The 16,108-nt window shown below is 41.6% G+C and overlaps 1 long non-coding RNA gene across 1 annotated transcript; it reads right to left on the bottom strand.

Moving 5' to 3' along the window:
* Positions 1-1,363: 1,363 nt before the first annotated feature.
* On the bottom strand, positions 1,364-15,878 carry LOC138258959 (uncharacterized). Its single transcript, XR_011198611.1, has 3 exons — positions 15,775-15,878; positions 15,565-15,608; positions 1,364-3,848 (listed from the first exon to the last, which is right to left on the bottom strand). It is a non-coding gene; the product is annotated as an uncharacterized lncRNA (long non-coding RNA).
* Positions 15,879-16,108: the final 230 nt, after the last annotated feature.

Genomic DNA, 16,108 nt, shown 5'->3' with positions numbered 1-16,108 from the left:
ACATCCTAAATTTCACTAACAAGGGATAACTGGACCTGGTATAAGGTGTAAGTACCATAGGTAACAACTATAAACCAGGCCAGTGTCCTACACTCCAGTGTTATAGATCTGAGCAAGGGAGAACTAAACACCATGGTGTTTTATGTTCAAAATCCCATGTGGTCAGACCCAAATATGTTAGAAATTGAATCCAAAGGGCACAAGATTGATATTTGGATGTTAGTAAAGCAACACACAACAGTGGGGATCATTACAGCTAGTCCTTTCAGAAAGTAGTAAATTGTCTCAAGAACCTAACTGTAATGGACATTGTAATACTGTAACTTGCTGCTATTGTACATGGCAGATAGGGTTCTGCCCACCATCATACTGCAACTAGTATTAGTGCAAAAGAGCTACAGCAAGCATTTTTGAAAATGGTGTGAAGCCTTACTCCTGAAAATATTGTACCTTGGAAATTGTTAGACCTGTCATCTTTTGGCGTGTTTCCCCTGTCATTTTGCCTTCTGACCTCCTGTTTTTTATGGTATGCTGGTTTATTGTCACCTGCACACTTTATTACTGCTGATCAGTGCTAAAGTGCAAGTGCTCCCTGTGTAAATTGTATTCGTAATTGGTTTTCCAATATTTGCGTATTTGATTTACTAGTAAGTCCCTAGTAAAGTGCACTATGCATGCCCAGGGCCTGTAACTTAAATGCTACTACAGTAGTGGGCCTGCAGCACTGGTTGTGCCACACACGAGTAGCCCTGTAAACATGTCTCAGACCTGCCACTGCAGTGTCTGTGTGTGCTGTCTTGCACTGGCAATTCGACCTGGTAAGTGCACCCCCTTGTCAGGCCCAAACCTTCCTTTTTACTACATGTAAGTAACCCCTAAGGTAGGCCCAAGGTAGACCCATGGGCAGGGTGCAGTGTATTTAAAAGGTATCTGCAGCTGTCACGCAAACTCACTGAGCTAACATACCTATTATAATTCTTCCCACTGCACCGTGACTGACCGACCACTCATGTTCACGTCATAGGATTTTATTCCTCTGCCACTGTAAAGCATGTATCTTTTTCATATTTCACTTACGAAATCCAAAACTTTCTCTTTTTTTGCAGTCTTTGCTTTGAGGGTATGTGGGTGCTTGCTTCCTATGCAGAGGATGGATTTTGCAGAAATGTTAGAGACAGGCAAAGGGTCTCATGTAGTGCTCCATTTTGGGTTGTATGTTTGAAGACTGCGAGAGGCTGTGTAAATCTCAGGAAGGAGGTCTTAGCCGGCCATGGCACTTCACCTGCCCTCAACACACACTCAAGACCAATGTGCTGCACTGACAATGGAGTATCTCAGTAGATTTAGAGAAAGAAGGGTACTACATTCACACATGGCATTGGTGGTATTTTATTGTTTACACACTCACCATTCTGGCCACAACCAGCACTGGTACAGGTCACCCTGGCCCCATTGCAGACTTCAGATCCTTTCCTACAGGTTCAATGCGGTTGCTGAACTCCACATAATGTTTTCATATCCTTGGCATGCCTGACATCATACATGCAGCTAATGACAGCACAGCACATAATTAGGCCCTGATGGCAGCTTTGATTAGTACCCAGATGCCCCCAGTTGGCCTCCGCCCCAACACCCTCCAAACGTAAACCAACGAAGTCTGATTGTCTTTGGGAGAATTGCTTACAAATTACACTCATTTAATACACACTACAAGGTTAATTAAATCATATCATAACTCATAAAAAGAACAACACATAACCTGTAAATCAAAATCATTAATCAATTTTTGACACCCAATCAACGATCCGGCCGCATCCCGAACCACTGTTGGACCACACAGGTGAACCGTACCTCACCTGTATCCCTGGGGAGGCGGTTCCAACACCTCACTGTACCTTGTCCTCGTGCTCCAGGTTCCGCCCCTCCCAAACACCAATCCGCCATGGGAGTGCAAGGGGGTGGCCAGGAGCAAGAGCCCCACGCCCACCCCAGCGATCTGGGCACCCTAGCCCCCAAGCTGGTGTGTACATCAGTCAGTTGGTTCAGGACTACAGGATCCTACCTTCGTTGTTATCCAGAGTACCCTGCTTTGGGTGCCCCTCAGTTGCTTAGGGTGCATTTAGTATATCCTGTCATGTCACAAGGGCAACGAGGAGCCCAGAGGTCCTTTGCCCTCCCCACCCCTGAACAAACAGTGTGCAAAGGGCCATATTTCCTCGATGAACCGATCTGTGCCAACATCTGATAAATCCACCCCATCCCTATAGAACATGTCTGTACCTTTGAGCAGTTTATGCAGGATATTCCACAAGCACAGCGGTCCGGGGCACAACCTTGCCAGTTCAGAGTTCAGATGCCTCACAGACAAATTGAGTGTCCAAGATTTTATCTCATGCCCCCAGTTACGCCGGGGTACCATGTGCGACCACATAATTAGGTCCTGATGGCAGCTTTGATAATGATGAAGAGTAATGCTGTCAGTCAGTACTCTGTTAGTGAACTGTAAGGCCTGTTTGAAGTCCCGCCTCTCCTCAAACAGAGAATTTCCTGTCTGCTCTTTAAAACTCAAACTTAACCTGTCCAAGCAAACATGAAGTTTGAGGTTTTTTGATACTTCTTATTCCAAGACTATGCAGGCCCTCAGACGAAAGAGAAAAGGGACAGACAGACGGGGCAGAAGAGAGAGTGATGGTAGCAGCCCACAAAATTTAACAAGCATTGGCAAAGCCAACAGCTCTTGCAATGGCTTTGCTTTTGTTTTTATTTCCCAATCCAAGTTGGATGGGTAAGCAGCAAGAATAGGCAAATTCAGCTACAAAAGTTCATAATTACAGTGGCTTTGAATGCTAAATATGACAGAAAGCACAAATGTAGCCTTTGCTCAGATATGTGCCTTAGTACAAATAAGGTACACACTTAACACAATTTACTGACTGACTCAAAACTTGCATGCAAAGACGATAATGTGTAATAAATATTTACATAATTCATTTAGCCATCCACATCAAATGCCTCCTCTTTCAAGTTACTTGGGTAGAGTGCACATTAACTGCTTAACTATTTCAAAAAGGTGAGCTGTGCTCCACTAACTGCAATACCTTAAAGTATTATGCCTCACTTAAAAAAGGTGGTTCTGTATGCCACTGTTTGCTTACTGTATTTAGTGTGCACGAGCAGTGTTTATTAATGATAACTGTACATGCCATCTTGTGACCAAATGCACTGACAATGTCAGCCACATACAAGTTGGGAAACCAAGCAAGTTACAAATGTAGTCAGGAAAAGGCATTATTTTAGAGAGTAATAAAAAACATTTGTGATAACTCAAACACCCAAATCCAAATAGTGCCAACACCCAACTCCTTGCAGTTTTTCAACTCTGCAAGAAATTCGAAACTGGAAATAAATTTAATGTCGCACATTAAAAAAATTGAGTCCACTAGATACAGTTACACATATGAATTTGTCTATATAAGTAATCAGCTGCTGGGCTGAAAATTGCTGTTGTGTTTGGAACTTTTAAATTAATGCTAACACGTGTTTTGGTTTCATTTTGGTTTTTTTTAAACCAGTTTGAAAGACACAGCCACTTAAGGCAGATGCATCACACATACTGAGCAAAATACAAGGAGAAGGGGAGTGGAACTGATCTACACACTTCCCCAAGATCACCGGCAGATCTCTTCAAGCAAAACAAAAATAAATAATGAAACTCGGCCACTTCCAGCCAAACACACTGACGGGTATGCCCAGCAATATTTGGAGAGAGTATGTGGCATAACATCCAGAGCTGCTGATTTTAGAACTGGGGATCCAGGTTCACGTTTTGGCCTCTGTTCTCCACATGCCTACAAAAAAACAATTTAAATATATGTTTATCATTAACAAAATAAAACAATGGTGAAACAGTAACAAAATGACAAATGCAGAATGCCGAAACAGCAGTCCGGCAAACTAACTTCAGTCGGGTAAACGCATTCAGGAAGCAAAGCTGACATTTCGAAAACACTGACAGAAACAAAATAAAAAATTGTGTGCTCTTTAACAAACCTGCATGCAAAAAAGGGCAAGCCTACAAGTAATGGGGGGTGCTCCATAGGAAGGGTAAACACACAAAAAGGAGGGACATATAACCCACAAAGACCACAGAGAAGCAAGCCTTTGTGAAGGACATGCAGAGCGACAAAATAAGGGCAATGGGTGGGTTGTAAGCCCACAGAGTAGACACAGCATGTCTCGAAAAGAGAGCACATGAGCTGCCTAGGCAAGACCTAAAAACCAGCCTCCAGACAACCAGCCATCCGATGGATTGCCCAATGCCCAGTCCAGCTAGTCCAGCACTGCTAAGTACAGAAGAAGTCTGTCAGATAGTTGCCTACAGTACTGCACAAATTACTCTTGGAGGATCACATAATTCAATTCAGTAAATGAAAAAATAGCAATGCACAACACAACCAAGCCATTACCATAGTATCCATGAGGCTCATTATCTGACTGTACTCCTTCTGGAAAAAAGAGTACAAAAAGATTGTGATATGCCTATATCCTCTGCTAAAATGTGTGGATTATTGAGGAATATTGAGTGCACATACAGAAGAATAGATTTACTGTTCTTACTTTCACATCTTTGTACATTCAAAATAAAGAAATAAATATGTATATATATATATATATATATATATATATATATATATATATATAATATATATATATACATATATATATATATCAATGTATAAAATAATTTTGTGGAGTTGTGTATAGACAATCTATACATACTTACTTTTCAATATTTTGTTCCTCAATATATTGTCTATGATATTAGCGTGTCACAATATTTCCTATTTGCTATTCAGGATGCACACCCATTATCTTTATTCATTGCATTAGCATAGGATGCCACAATGCACAAGTCATGCACAAATATAGGCATAACATATTTGAAAACATATTTTAGTATGCTATATAATAACCAATATGCATATGTGAAGAGATTATGGGCCAGATGTATCAAAGGGTTTTTCCCATTCTGTGTCAATGGGAAACTGTGTTCGTACATATGGCCCTATGATTTTATGCAGTATATTCTTAAAAAGAAATGCGTGAAAACATATTACACTGCTAGGCATGTCTAACCTCGTTGCAGCTGGAAAGCAATCATTTTGTTCTGCTGTAAAGCTTTATACTGTATTGTGCTCATTGACAACTGTGTTAGGCCATTGTCGGCCCCGAAGTTAATTTTCTGGTGAAATACATTGCACATTTTAGCAAGCATAACCTCGTTTTCAAAGCTGGCAAGGGAAGCTCGGTTTTGTGAGAACAACTGAGTCAGTATTTGTGGATGTGAATTCTATCATCTTTCCAAGGCCATTCAAGTGCTTCCTCCATGAGAAAGGTTCTGGACACGTGCATGTTTGATAAGTCTGCTGAAACTAGTTTATTCTTGTCACATGGCCTTCTCTCGACTTTTATTAGGCAAAATTGAATCTATACTAAATCAAAATACTTACATTTTAGTGCATCACTAAACATTAACCATTTTTCTAGCGTTAGTTGAAAAGACAACAGACTTTTATCTTTTGCTTTGTGTCTGCGATTTTGCATTACACATTATTTAGTCTTGAGCTTCCCTACCTGTTGTGTTTAATTGTTAACACTTCTCACAAACAGTAGCCCCATCTGAGGAGAAAGAGAGTTTACCCTCTGTACACTCCCAAAGCTGTTGTCATATTGCACTATAGTGTGCTGGTGCAAAAGCACATTGCTGCAATGCACGATGGTAAAGATCCATCTGCATCGCGTGCTTAGGTTTTGGCTGGAAGTACTTACAAGATCAAGCTGACAGTCTAAAGTCAGCATTAAGGAGAAATTTATTTTATAATAAGGTCAAATCCCCCGCAATAACAGACACATCTCTAGGAATAATAGGTTTATCTCCCGGCTGAATTCAAAAGAAATCCATCGATTAAAGATTAATCCCCTCACAAATTAAAGAAAGTCTCCAGTCATGAAAGATTTACCTCTAAAAATAAATGATTAATCTCTCAATAGAGGGAACAGGGTACTCCCTTCCGAAATAATATCTTCTGCAAGGGGTTGGGGGCACTCTTTCAGGCATGGGATTCGGTCATCACTAAATCTTAGGTGCTCAGGCTGAAATTTCGAGTTTCACAACTATATTGCTTTTCCACAGCCTTGAGCCCAAATGCTTATAAATATTTGAATCATCAGATATAGTATTATTCTTAGGTTTTAAGGTAGTCAAAAGGATTCTGATTGTTGCTTAATTACACACAGGCCAGTTTTCAAGGCCCTCTTTGTCCTACGGAAAAATAGACCTTTCAATATAGATCCAAAATGAACAGTGAAAAAAATATTGATGAATATTTTTCAAGGTAGCAAAGTCACCAGAGACTGGGCTATCTAGCCTTGTTCATCATGTATGCTGGCCACAGGCATGATTTCCTTATAGCCCTTGCGTGACCTATGTGAGTTCTCTGGGGGCTCACTGCGCATTCGTTCTATTAGCTTTCACTCGGCGGGGATTGCTTGGCAAGCATAACTGAAGAAAGAGGCAGAGCTCCAAATTCCTAATGTGTGAGAGTTTCCGCTCTCAGGCACTCGATGTACCACACTGGCAGAGGGAATGGTCAACACACAGGCTGGGCGAAAACAGTACTCGGTATTTGTAAGAAAATGCTGACGTTTATTCGAATAAGTTAAAGGAACATATACAGTACGTGTGCTTATCAACAGCAAAACAAATTGTTCAGTCTATGACTCTCCGTTTTCAGTGAAGCTCTTATTTATAGAAAATGTAAAAATCGTCTATGTGCCTAATGGAATAAAGTATTTTTCCAGTTTGTAGGTGCACAGATCTAAAAAGGTTCAATTGTGCGTGGCTGCACTAACGAAGTGACTTTGCGGTTCTCGATTATAAAGAAACTGAGTGGCCCAACTCTACCATCTAGGAGGCAAAAGGTAACGAAATTGTGGATTTTTTTTAAAGAATCCAGCCGTGAATTTGGATTATGGTGAATTTAGAAACTAAGGGATATCTGAAACCTTAATGTTACAAATGATTACCTGGGTGAGAAACTTCTCCCAGGGTAATCTGATCACCGAATCCCCCTAGCAAATGGGGTAGCTGTGATGGAAGTTCAGGCAATTCTAACATTACTGAGCAATGTTTTGATATTTAACTGGCGTAGCAGGTGTATGGCAACGGTTCCATACAGATTCAAATTATCTGTTTCTACCAGCCTGTTGACCATCCTTTAAAATTGACAACTATAATGACAGCGGATTGATTTGCACCATGCATTATAGCAATAAACTATATCATGGTCACATATGTAGTAAAAGAATTACATATGTTATTTATAGGTCAAGCCTGCTTTTGAATTACACCATCAACAGGAAGATAGGTAAGATCACAGCACAGGATTGCATTTATATAGCTTTTTTCCTATTTAGTTTCTGGTTTTCATTTAAAACCAGATATGACCAATAAAACCCCACTAAAGCACATTTTTGTTTTTTAGTGACAACGGAAAAATACTCACTTTTGCTGCATGTTTATTACTTTGATGTCCTTTGTGGTCAAAGAAGCATTCGTGCAGGCCTCTTTTCTATGAAGGATGTTCCTGCTATGCCTTCACTCGGCACCTGCGGTAAGCTAGCCAATATGCCCTTCTGGGCTTCCTCCAGATACCTGGAGCCACAGTACCTACTTCAGACTACTGGGCCCTGCCAGGAACATGGCTCTCCTCATCTGGATTCAGCTAGATGTTCTCTACAGGCTGCTGTGCTGCAGGTAAAGGCAACATTATCTAGCTGTGCTCATTCTTTCATCACAAGATGGCAAAAAACACTAGCCCCGTGTATGCCGGATAACTGTTGCACAGAACATAAAGTAGCTCGTGCGACTCCAACACTTGGTTGGCAGAAGCACAACAGTCTCTTTGATGCTGTCAAGTAAAAAGAGGCCCATATGCCTGGAAGAAAATAGTGCTTAACAGTCCCTACTGCATCTTCCAAATAAGGATGAGAGATCCTATAGGCACCCGCCCAACAATCTAAACAGAATTACACAAGAAGGAAATAAAAGCTTCATAAAAATATAGAGACCTTGCTTTGTGTCTTTCTACATTTAACCGTTCACCATCTACGTGGCACTGCTTGTCTTTTTAGGGGTGAGCGCAAAGCACTCCGTCCCTCTTCTAATCTCTCTTTAGTGGGATTTTAACCACGCCCATGTTACGTCAGTCACTTTCATTAGTTTGTGGGGTTGCCTTTTAAAATCTGCTTGTTTTCATTCGTGAAAGACATGCATACGTCATGCCTTTTCCGGTGTTTAGCCCTCCTCGACAGCACCGGTAAACTACTGGAAACATTCGAGGCTCCATGTTTTCCGTATGGTTTCTGCACTACTTTTTCTCTTAATTTCGCAGCATGCTCGCGCTGTGTTTTACAAAGCGCAATTGCGCTTCTTTCTTTTCCATTTAATGTGGCGAGAAAAGTCCAGTTAGGAGTTTACAACGCTAATAGCTCTAACGCGACATAATGCGAGACCCGGTGCATTGCAAATGCTTGTTTCATAGTGTAGTCTACTCAGTCACATGACCTGTTGGTCATGGAGTTTCTCTGCTACCTCAGCTGTTTTCCTGACAGTAGTACAGTTTGCAGTTACCTGAGGTCATGGAGCCAAAGGTCACCATATTAAGTCATTCAAAGGCTTTCCCCTTGGGCCAAGAAAGAGAAGGAAAAGGCCGAGATTACTCTACAATGATACATTGTTTAATTCATTCCTTTTTTGGTACAATGAGACAAAGAAAAGGACACTGTAACACCAGCTTTGAGTAACGGAGCTCAGAACACCTCAAAACATGTACTTTACATCTGGACTTTGAACTCCTCTTTCAGAAATAAATTTCCATTTGGCTAAGAAAAGAGCAACAGGGTGGTGCTTTAAAGGCCCGCCATTAATGTTTTATCTCCTTCAGACAAATCTTGAAGTGGTGCAAACACATCTCCAGCCATGCATCCTTGACATGTGGTTAGAAACTAGCCTAATGCAAAGAGGAATGTGAGTGCTGATAAAGATAGGTGAGGGAAATAATGAAAGATTACATGAAAGGGCACATTCAAGGACAGGGTAGGCAGAAGAGATGAAGAGCAGGAAGGAAGAAAGAGAGGAACTGACAATAGAAATGAACGAGGAAAACAATTAAAGCAAAATGATTTATAAGCACTGGAAAAACAGCACTCCTATGGACATGTGAGCACAAAAAGTTTAAACATTGATAACCACTGATTTTTACAAGTCTAGAAAAACCTTGATAAAACTGAAAAAAATGAATAAAAAATCAAAATTCATAACAAAGAGAAACTGTAAACTGGAATGCCTATCTATAATGAACCAGACTGGGTCGTATGTCTCTGGAAATTTCCCATGTCGTGCATATTTTGCTAAAGTTAGCAGGCCTCTGCTAAAGTTAAAAATACACAAATGGTGGGAGGAATGCATGGAATACGTCTAATCACTGGCAATCACTTAGGGTAGCATTCCACCTCATCATTCTTTTGTTCACCATGCCACTTCAGTTTGGACCAAGCAAAGTGCAAAACAGTCTTGACCCTGCTCAGATAGGAATTTTCCAGTCCAAAATGTCAGGCCAGGTCCTTCTGGAACACAAGTAACTCAGGACCAGTTTCACTGTGATTCAGGCTTGTCAGTTAAGTGCAGCTTTGTTCTAGTAGCATAGGAAGGACTTAGGGCAGTAAATAAAAGTGCCAAAAGGTGACGGACTCTGCTAACGTTAGACAACTCAATATACACAATGAAAGTCATCTGGGTCATTCGTTGTATGAATAATTTTGTGTTGATTTAACCTGGCCCAATGGCACCAAAGGAAGATTAAACAAACCTCAATTGTGCTCAGAACATTGAATCATCGAAATTCAGTCTACGTTTAAAATGTCCCTCATGTTTTATCTAATCCATGATGTTGTAAAGGTGGAATGTTTACAGGTGCTTCAAGGACAATTCTCATGGGAACTAAGGCTATAATTCTATTATTCATATTTTAATGTGAAGAAATCCCATGAATGTTGCAGATGAGTTGGTAAGTCTGCCAAGGCTTGAATCACTAGTATTGTTTAGTCTGAGTTTTTAATCAATACTAGCACACCTTACCCCCGATTCTGTATATTCCCTAACCCACAAGGGGTGTGGGAGATAAAATGATCTAGCCCCATGGAGAGAGTCTTGAGATCCTTTGCTGTCCTTGTCCTTGCCTGTAGTTCTTCTTGGTTCACTCACTCTTGCCTATTGGCTTGCTTCTTGGCTGCATTCACTCTGAGCTTCAGGTGTTCTTGGGTGTCCTGTTCTGTTGTTCCGGTACCAAGGAGTCCTTCTCAAAAGAGACGGGTTAGTGTGGGATTCCCAAACGTGGATCTGAGGTGCTGCCTCACTCGCTTGAAAATATAGAATCCCAACTTCCAGACAAGATAGGTAACTATCAAATGGTGAATACAAAATTGGCAAGGAATAGTTTTATTAGTCTGTGTATTTAGAAAAAGTTTAATGCACTGTTTTATTATGTGAGGTGGGTTCAAATGGCAAAGTTTTAGTCCACAGAAAGGTAGAAATTCATAATTACACTAAAGTGTATTGTAAATACAAACAGTTAATGACATGAATAGAAAATACATAAGGTGCTTCCTTCATTTCTTTTGGCTCTCAAAAATTCATTGTACTGATGTTGGGCAGTCTTTAACCCCTTCGCTGCCAGGCTTTTACCCCTCAGGTGCCAAGCCTTTTTTGGCTAATTGGGGCAGTTTGCACTTCAGCCCTCATAACTTTTTGTCCACATAAGCTATCCACACCACATTTGCGTCCTTTTTTTCCCAACATCCTAGGGATTCTAGAGGTACATGGAGTTTGTGGGTTCCCCTTGGAGGAGATCAAGAAATTAGCAAATACAGCAAAAATCATTTTTTTTTTTTTTTAATGGGAAAAAAGGGCTGCAGAAGAAGGCCTGAGGTTTTTCCCCCTGAAAATGGCATCTACAAAGCGTTTGTGGTGCTAAAATCACTATCATTCCAGCTTTCAGGAACAGGTAGACTTGAATCAGAAAGCCACATTTTTCAGCACACTTTTGGTATTTTACTGGGACATGCCCCATTTTTACTATTTTTTGTGCTTTTAGACTCCTTCCAGTTAGTGACAGAAATAGGTGTGAAACCAATGCTAGATCCTGGAAAGCTAAACATTTCTGAAAAGAAGTAAAAATTCTAAATTCACCAAGAGGTCATTTGTGTAGATCCTACAAAGTTTTCTAACAGAAAATAAGAGCTGAAATAAAAAGAAAATAGGAATTGAGGTAAAAAAAAAACAAATCTCCACGTTTTACTCTGTAACTTTTTCCTGCAATCTCAGATTTTCAAAAGTAATATACCGTTACGTCTGCTGGACTCTTCTGGTTGCAGGGATATATTGGGTTTGTAGGTTCATCAAGAACCTAGGTTCCCAGAGCCAATAAAGGAGCTGCACCTTGCAATGGGTGTTCCTTGTATACCTGGTATACAGCAATTCATTTGGAGAAATATAAAGAGTGGAAAATAGGTATCAAAGAAACCTTTGTATTTCCAAAATGGTTATTTGCACATCTCTGAATTCCGGGGTGCCCATACTAGCATGTGAATTTTAGGGCATTTCTCAAATAGACGTCTTTTTTACACACTGTCTTACAATTGGAAGGAAAAAATGTAGAGAAAGACAAGTGGCAATAACACTTGTTCTGCTATTCTGTGTTCCCCAAAGTCTTCCGATAAAAACAGTACCTCACTTTCATGGGTAAGCCTAATGCCCGAGACAGGAAACACAACATGGACACATCACATTTTTACATTGAAAACTGATGTGTTTTTTTAGAAAGTGCCTAGCTGTGGATTTTGATCTCTAGCTCAGCCGGCACATAAAAAACCTACCAAACCTGTGCATTTTTTTAATCTAGACACCTAGGGGAATCCAAGATGGGGTGATTTGTGGGGCTCTAACAAGGTTCTGTACCCAGAATCATTTGCAAACCTCACAATTTGGCAAACAAAACACTTTTTCCACACATTTCGGTGATGGAAAGTGGAGCCACACATTTCCTTCCACCCAGTGTTCCCTCAAGTCTCTCAATAAAAATGATACCTCCCTTTTGTGGGTGGCCCAGGCGCCTGCAACAGAAAAAGGCCAAGAACCTGTAGAGATTGAGGGCATAGCACAGCGAGTTGATAAGCACATATTTTTATTTTACACATCTTTAGGCTGACTCTGCTTTTGGGACCCACACAGTGAGGTATCATTTTACTTGAGCGACTGAGGGGAATGCTGGGTGGTAGGAAACTTGTGCCTGAGCAGTGATCCTACAAAGAAAAGTGAGGAAAATATGCTTTTTTTAAGCAACTTTTGAGGTTTGCAGAGGAGTAGGAGGTAGGAAAATGTTGGCAGATCCACGCAAACCACACCTCCCTTGACTCCTCTAGGTGCCTAGTTTTAAAAAATATCTGGGTTTGGTAGGTTTCCCTAGATGAAGGATGCACCCGGGACCAAAAATGTAGGTGCCCCCCCAAACACAGGTAGTTTTGTAATAGATCATCTTGATGAGTCCACATACTTCTGTGATGTTCCAAACACTAAAATTGTGAAAAGAAATGCACTTAGCTTATGTTAAAAAGACTCCTCACCTACCAACCAGGTTGGTGGCATGCTTCATCATCGGGGCCCCACCCGAGACACCTAGCATGTCACAGGTGTGCTGCGACGCCTGATTACAGAGGAGCAGGTTTTGTAATTTTTACCACACACACTGGTTGGATTCGGCACGCGGGTGAGTGATGGTTCAGTCGATCAAATTTAATTAACAAGTGATTTCACAAAAATGAAGTGCACTGTTAAGAACTCAAAGGCCAAAAAACTGAACCAATGACTCACAGCTCGTGAGCCGTAAAGCCGCGACAAGGCACCAACCGTTTTACAGTCCATTCACACACCTTTCATACATGACATGCACAAGAACATTCACGTTGCCAGCCACGGGCCCAGCACATTACAACACTCACATCGACAGACAGCGCCACTCAAGGGCCCTTCACTTTCATATGCTTGCATGCCTAATACAACAATCACACGAGCTGATGGGAGTGTGTGGACTGCCGTTTGGCTGGCACCGCCAGCCAAGTGCCACTCCATGCACACCGCCAGCCAAGCGCCACTCCATGCACACCACCAGCCAAGCGTTATCCCACACACACTGCCAGCCAAGCGCCACCCCACGCACACTGCCAGCCAAGCGCCAATCCGCACTCACTGCCAGCCAAGCGTCACTCCATGCACACCACCAGCCAAGCGCCACCCCACGCACACAGCCAGCCAAGCGCCACCCCATGCACACCACCAGCCAAACGCCACTCCACACACACCGCCAGCCAAGCACCACTCCATGCACACCACCATCACTTTTTTTTCTTTTTAAACAACAAAGAAACTTCTAACTAATTATAAATAAGTACAAAACTACAAACACAAAAGCTCTAACTGAATACATGACAGTAATGGCAACCGTGAAACTAAAAATATGAAAATATAAAATGGCAGTTTACACTCTCAGTAGTTTCCAGTAATTCTTCTGTGTGTTGTAACTCCTGAAATAGCCAGCCACAAGCTTTGAAGGACAGTCTGGGCAGTACATCCGGCTCTCCCTCCGTATACCTCTTCGGGCACAGACTCTACATTGCTTAGTGGGCAAGTCTTTTTTAGGAGTGGCAGGAATGTGATCAGGAAAATGGCGATCTTTCAATCTAGCCACATCCTCCACCACTGCTACTCTAGGAACTCTTGCCTGTTCCACCACAATAAAGCTCTCTATCACTGACTCCTGAAATTTACAAATTTCATCCTTGACTCAGGGGAACAATCCTTGAACACAATAAAAGCATTAAAAGTTGACAAATGAAACAAATGGCCAACTTTTTATATCACACGTAAGACTTACGGAGAGCAGTGTAAGGTTCCAACCTCTGGTCTACTCTATCAACACCACCCATGTGCTTATTGTAGTCCAAAATGCACGCAGGTTTGCGCACTTCCGCAACCTGACCCCAAACAGTCACAGGGGAAGTCATGGATGGTACTTAGCATGTACACATACCTCGGGTCTGCAAATTTCAGAGCTATCAGCTCATTATTCCACAAGGCACTACACTGACCCCTCTCAAGTTTTTTACAGACAAGCTCCCTTGGATAGCCTTTCCAGTTAGAATGGATTGTGCCACAAGCAACAGTGTTGACTTTGAACAATTCCTTGAACAACTGCACTCCAGTGTAGAAGTTATCTACTTACAAATGGTGAACTTTGTTAAACAGTTGTCTACCAAGTTCCCACACAATTTTCTCACTATCTCCAAAAGTGGGCAGACAACCAGGGGGGTCAATACTGGAATCCCTACTAGTGTGGACCCCGAAATTATCCACATATCCTGTACTACTTTCTGACAGCATATACAATTTAATTCCATACCATGCCCTCTTGCTAGGAATGTACTGCTTCAAAACCAAAAACGCCCCTTGAACAGGACCAAAGACATGTCCACACTTATTTCTTTGCCTGGAACATACATCTCTGAAAACTGATCTACAAAATGATCAAGGACAGGTCTAATCTTAAATACATGGTCATAAACAGGGTGATGTTGTGGCAAGGCTAAAGCATTATCAACTAAATGCAGCATCCGAAGACGAAGCAAATACTGATTGCAAGTCATGGTTGCAGGAAATATAGTTGTTACCATCAACTAGTAGACCAATGAGAAGGCAGTGACGGCTTCCTTATCAACCCCATCAAAATAGTCAAACCCAAGAACTTTTTCATCTCTTCCAGATATGTGGGAATCCACTGGGTAGCTCTAGACCGAGGCCTAAGTCTGGTAGTGTTGTCCCTCAAATACTGTTCAGCATACAAATTAGTCTGCTCAACAATCTCTTCCAAAAATACATCGTCCATAAGCAACTCAAAGAAATTGACAGGCAAAAAGTTTTCCGTATTTACTCTACACCCTGGGAGACCAGTAAAGGTAGGCAACTGTGGCTGCTCCATGTTTGGGGAAACGCAGGTGTAAGTGAGAAGCCTTTCAACCCTAGGCTGCTGCACTATTGGCACATCAGTGTCCTCCTCCAAAACAGGCCCTTCGTCTGCACTCAGAGTGGCTTCCTCATCAGAAGGTTCCCGCGGACAGAAAACTCACTGCCAGAATCTCTCACTTCCTCCTCTGGCTCAGATGCAGAGTCAGTTTCATAATCATGATCAGAAGATGACTCAAAAAGCATGCCAACAACCTACTGAGCGGTCACTCTGCAGCTAGCCATGATCCTTCCTAAGAAGTGTAACTTGACAAATGCGCCAACAACAACCAGCACTGTCTAAAATAAGAAATAAAAAAAGTGTGGCTTTATCAAAAGAGTTATGTACTCAAAAAGTATACTACTCACTTTCCTGGAAAAGCTAGACTCACCAGCACTACTCTGCACAGACACAGTAATCACCAATGATAGAGCACTAAAAAGAAAAAAGAAAAGCAAATTAGACATAAGACAACACAAATTTCATTGTGCACAAATCTAAGGACAATTTCACACACAATTCTGCATTTAGTACACCACCTACAAACATATCATTCATGCATGGCAACATTACTCCTTTGGAGTAAATTGTTTTTACTTACCTAAAACTTGCAACTACGCAAACAGCACCTCAACCACTGCCAAAACCACAAGAAGCCACAGCAAGGGATGAAAAAGCTTTGAACTAGAACAAAAAGAAGAAATAAACAGTTATAATCACAAATGCGAAACCTTCGCCAGTTGACGAACACCCGCCACCAAGCACATACAATTTTCCATGGTGCCTAAGTGGATTCTGCCCCACTTCGGGGCAGATGGGCCCAAAAAAATAGGCTGCGCTGCTTCCAAAGAGGGTGGAAATGGCCAACAGTTATGTGCCCCCTTTGGGGTTTGACCCCTGTAAAAGGGGGCGCCCCCAACAAAAAAAAACAAAGG

Source organism: Pleurodeles waltl, chromosome 2_1 (assembly GCF_031143425.1).
Source record: "Pleurodeles waltl isolate 20211129_DDA chromosome 2_1, aPleWal1.hap1.20221129, whole genome shotgun sequence".
NCBI classification, from domain to species: domain Eukaryota; kingdom Metazoa; phylum Chordata; class Amphibia; order Caudata; family Salamandridae; genus Pleurodeles; species Pleurodeles waltl.
This window is presented reverse-complemented; position numbering and strand designations above follow the sequence as displayed.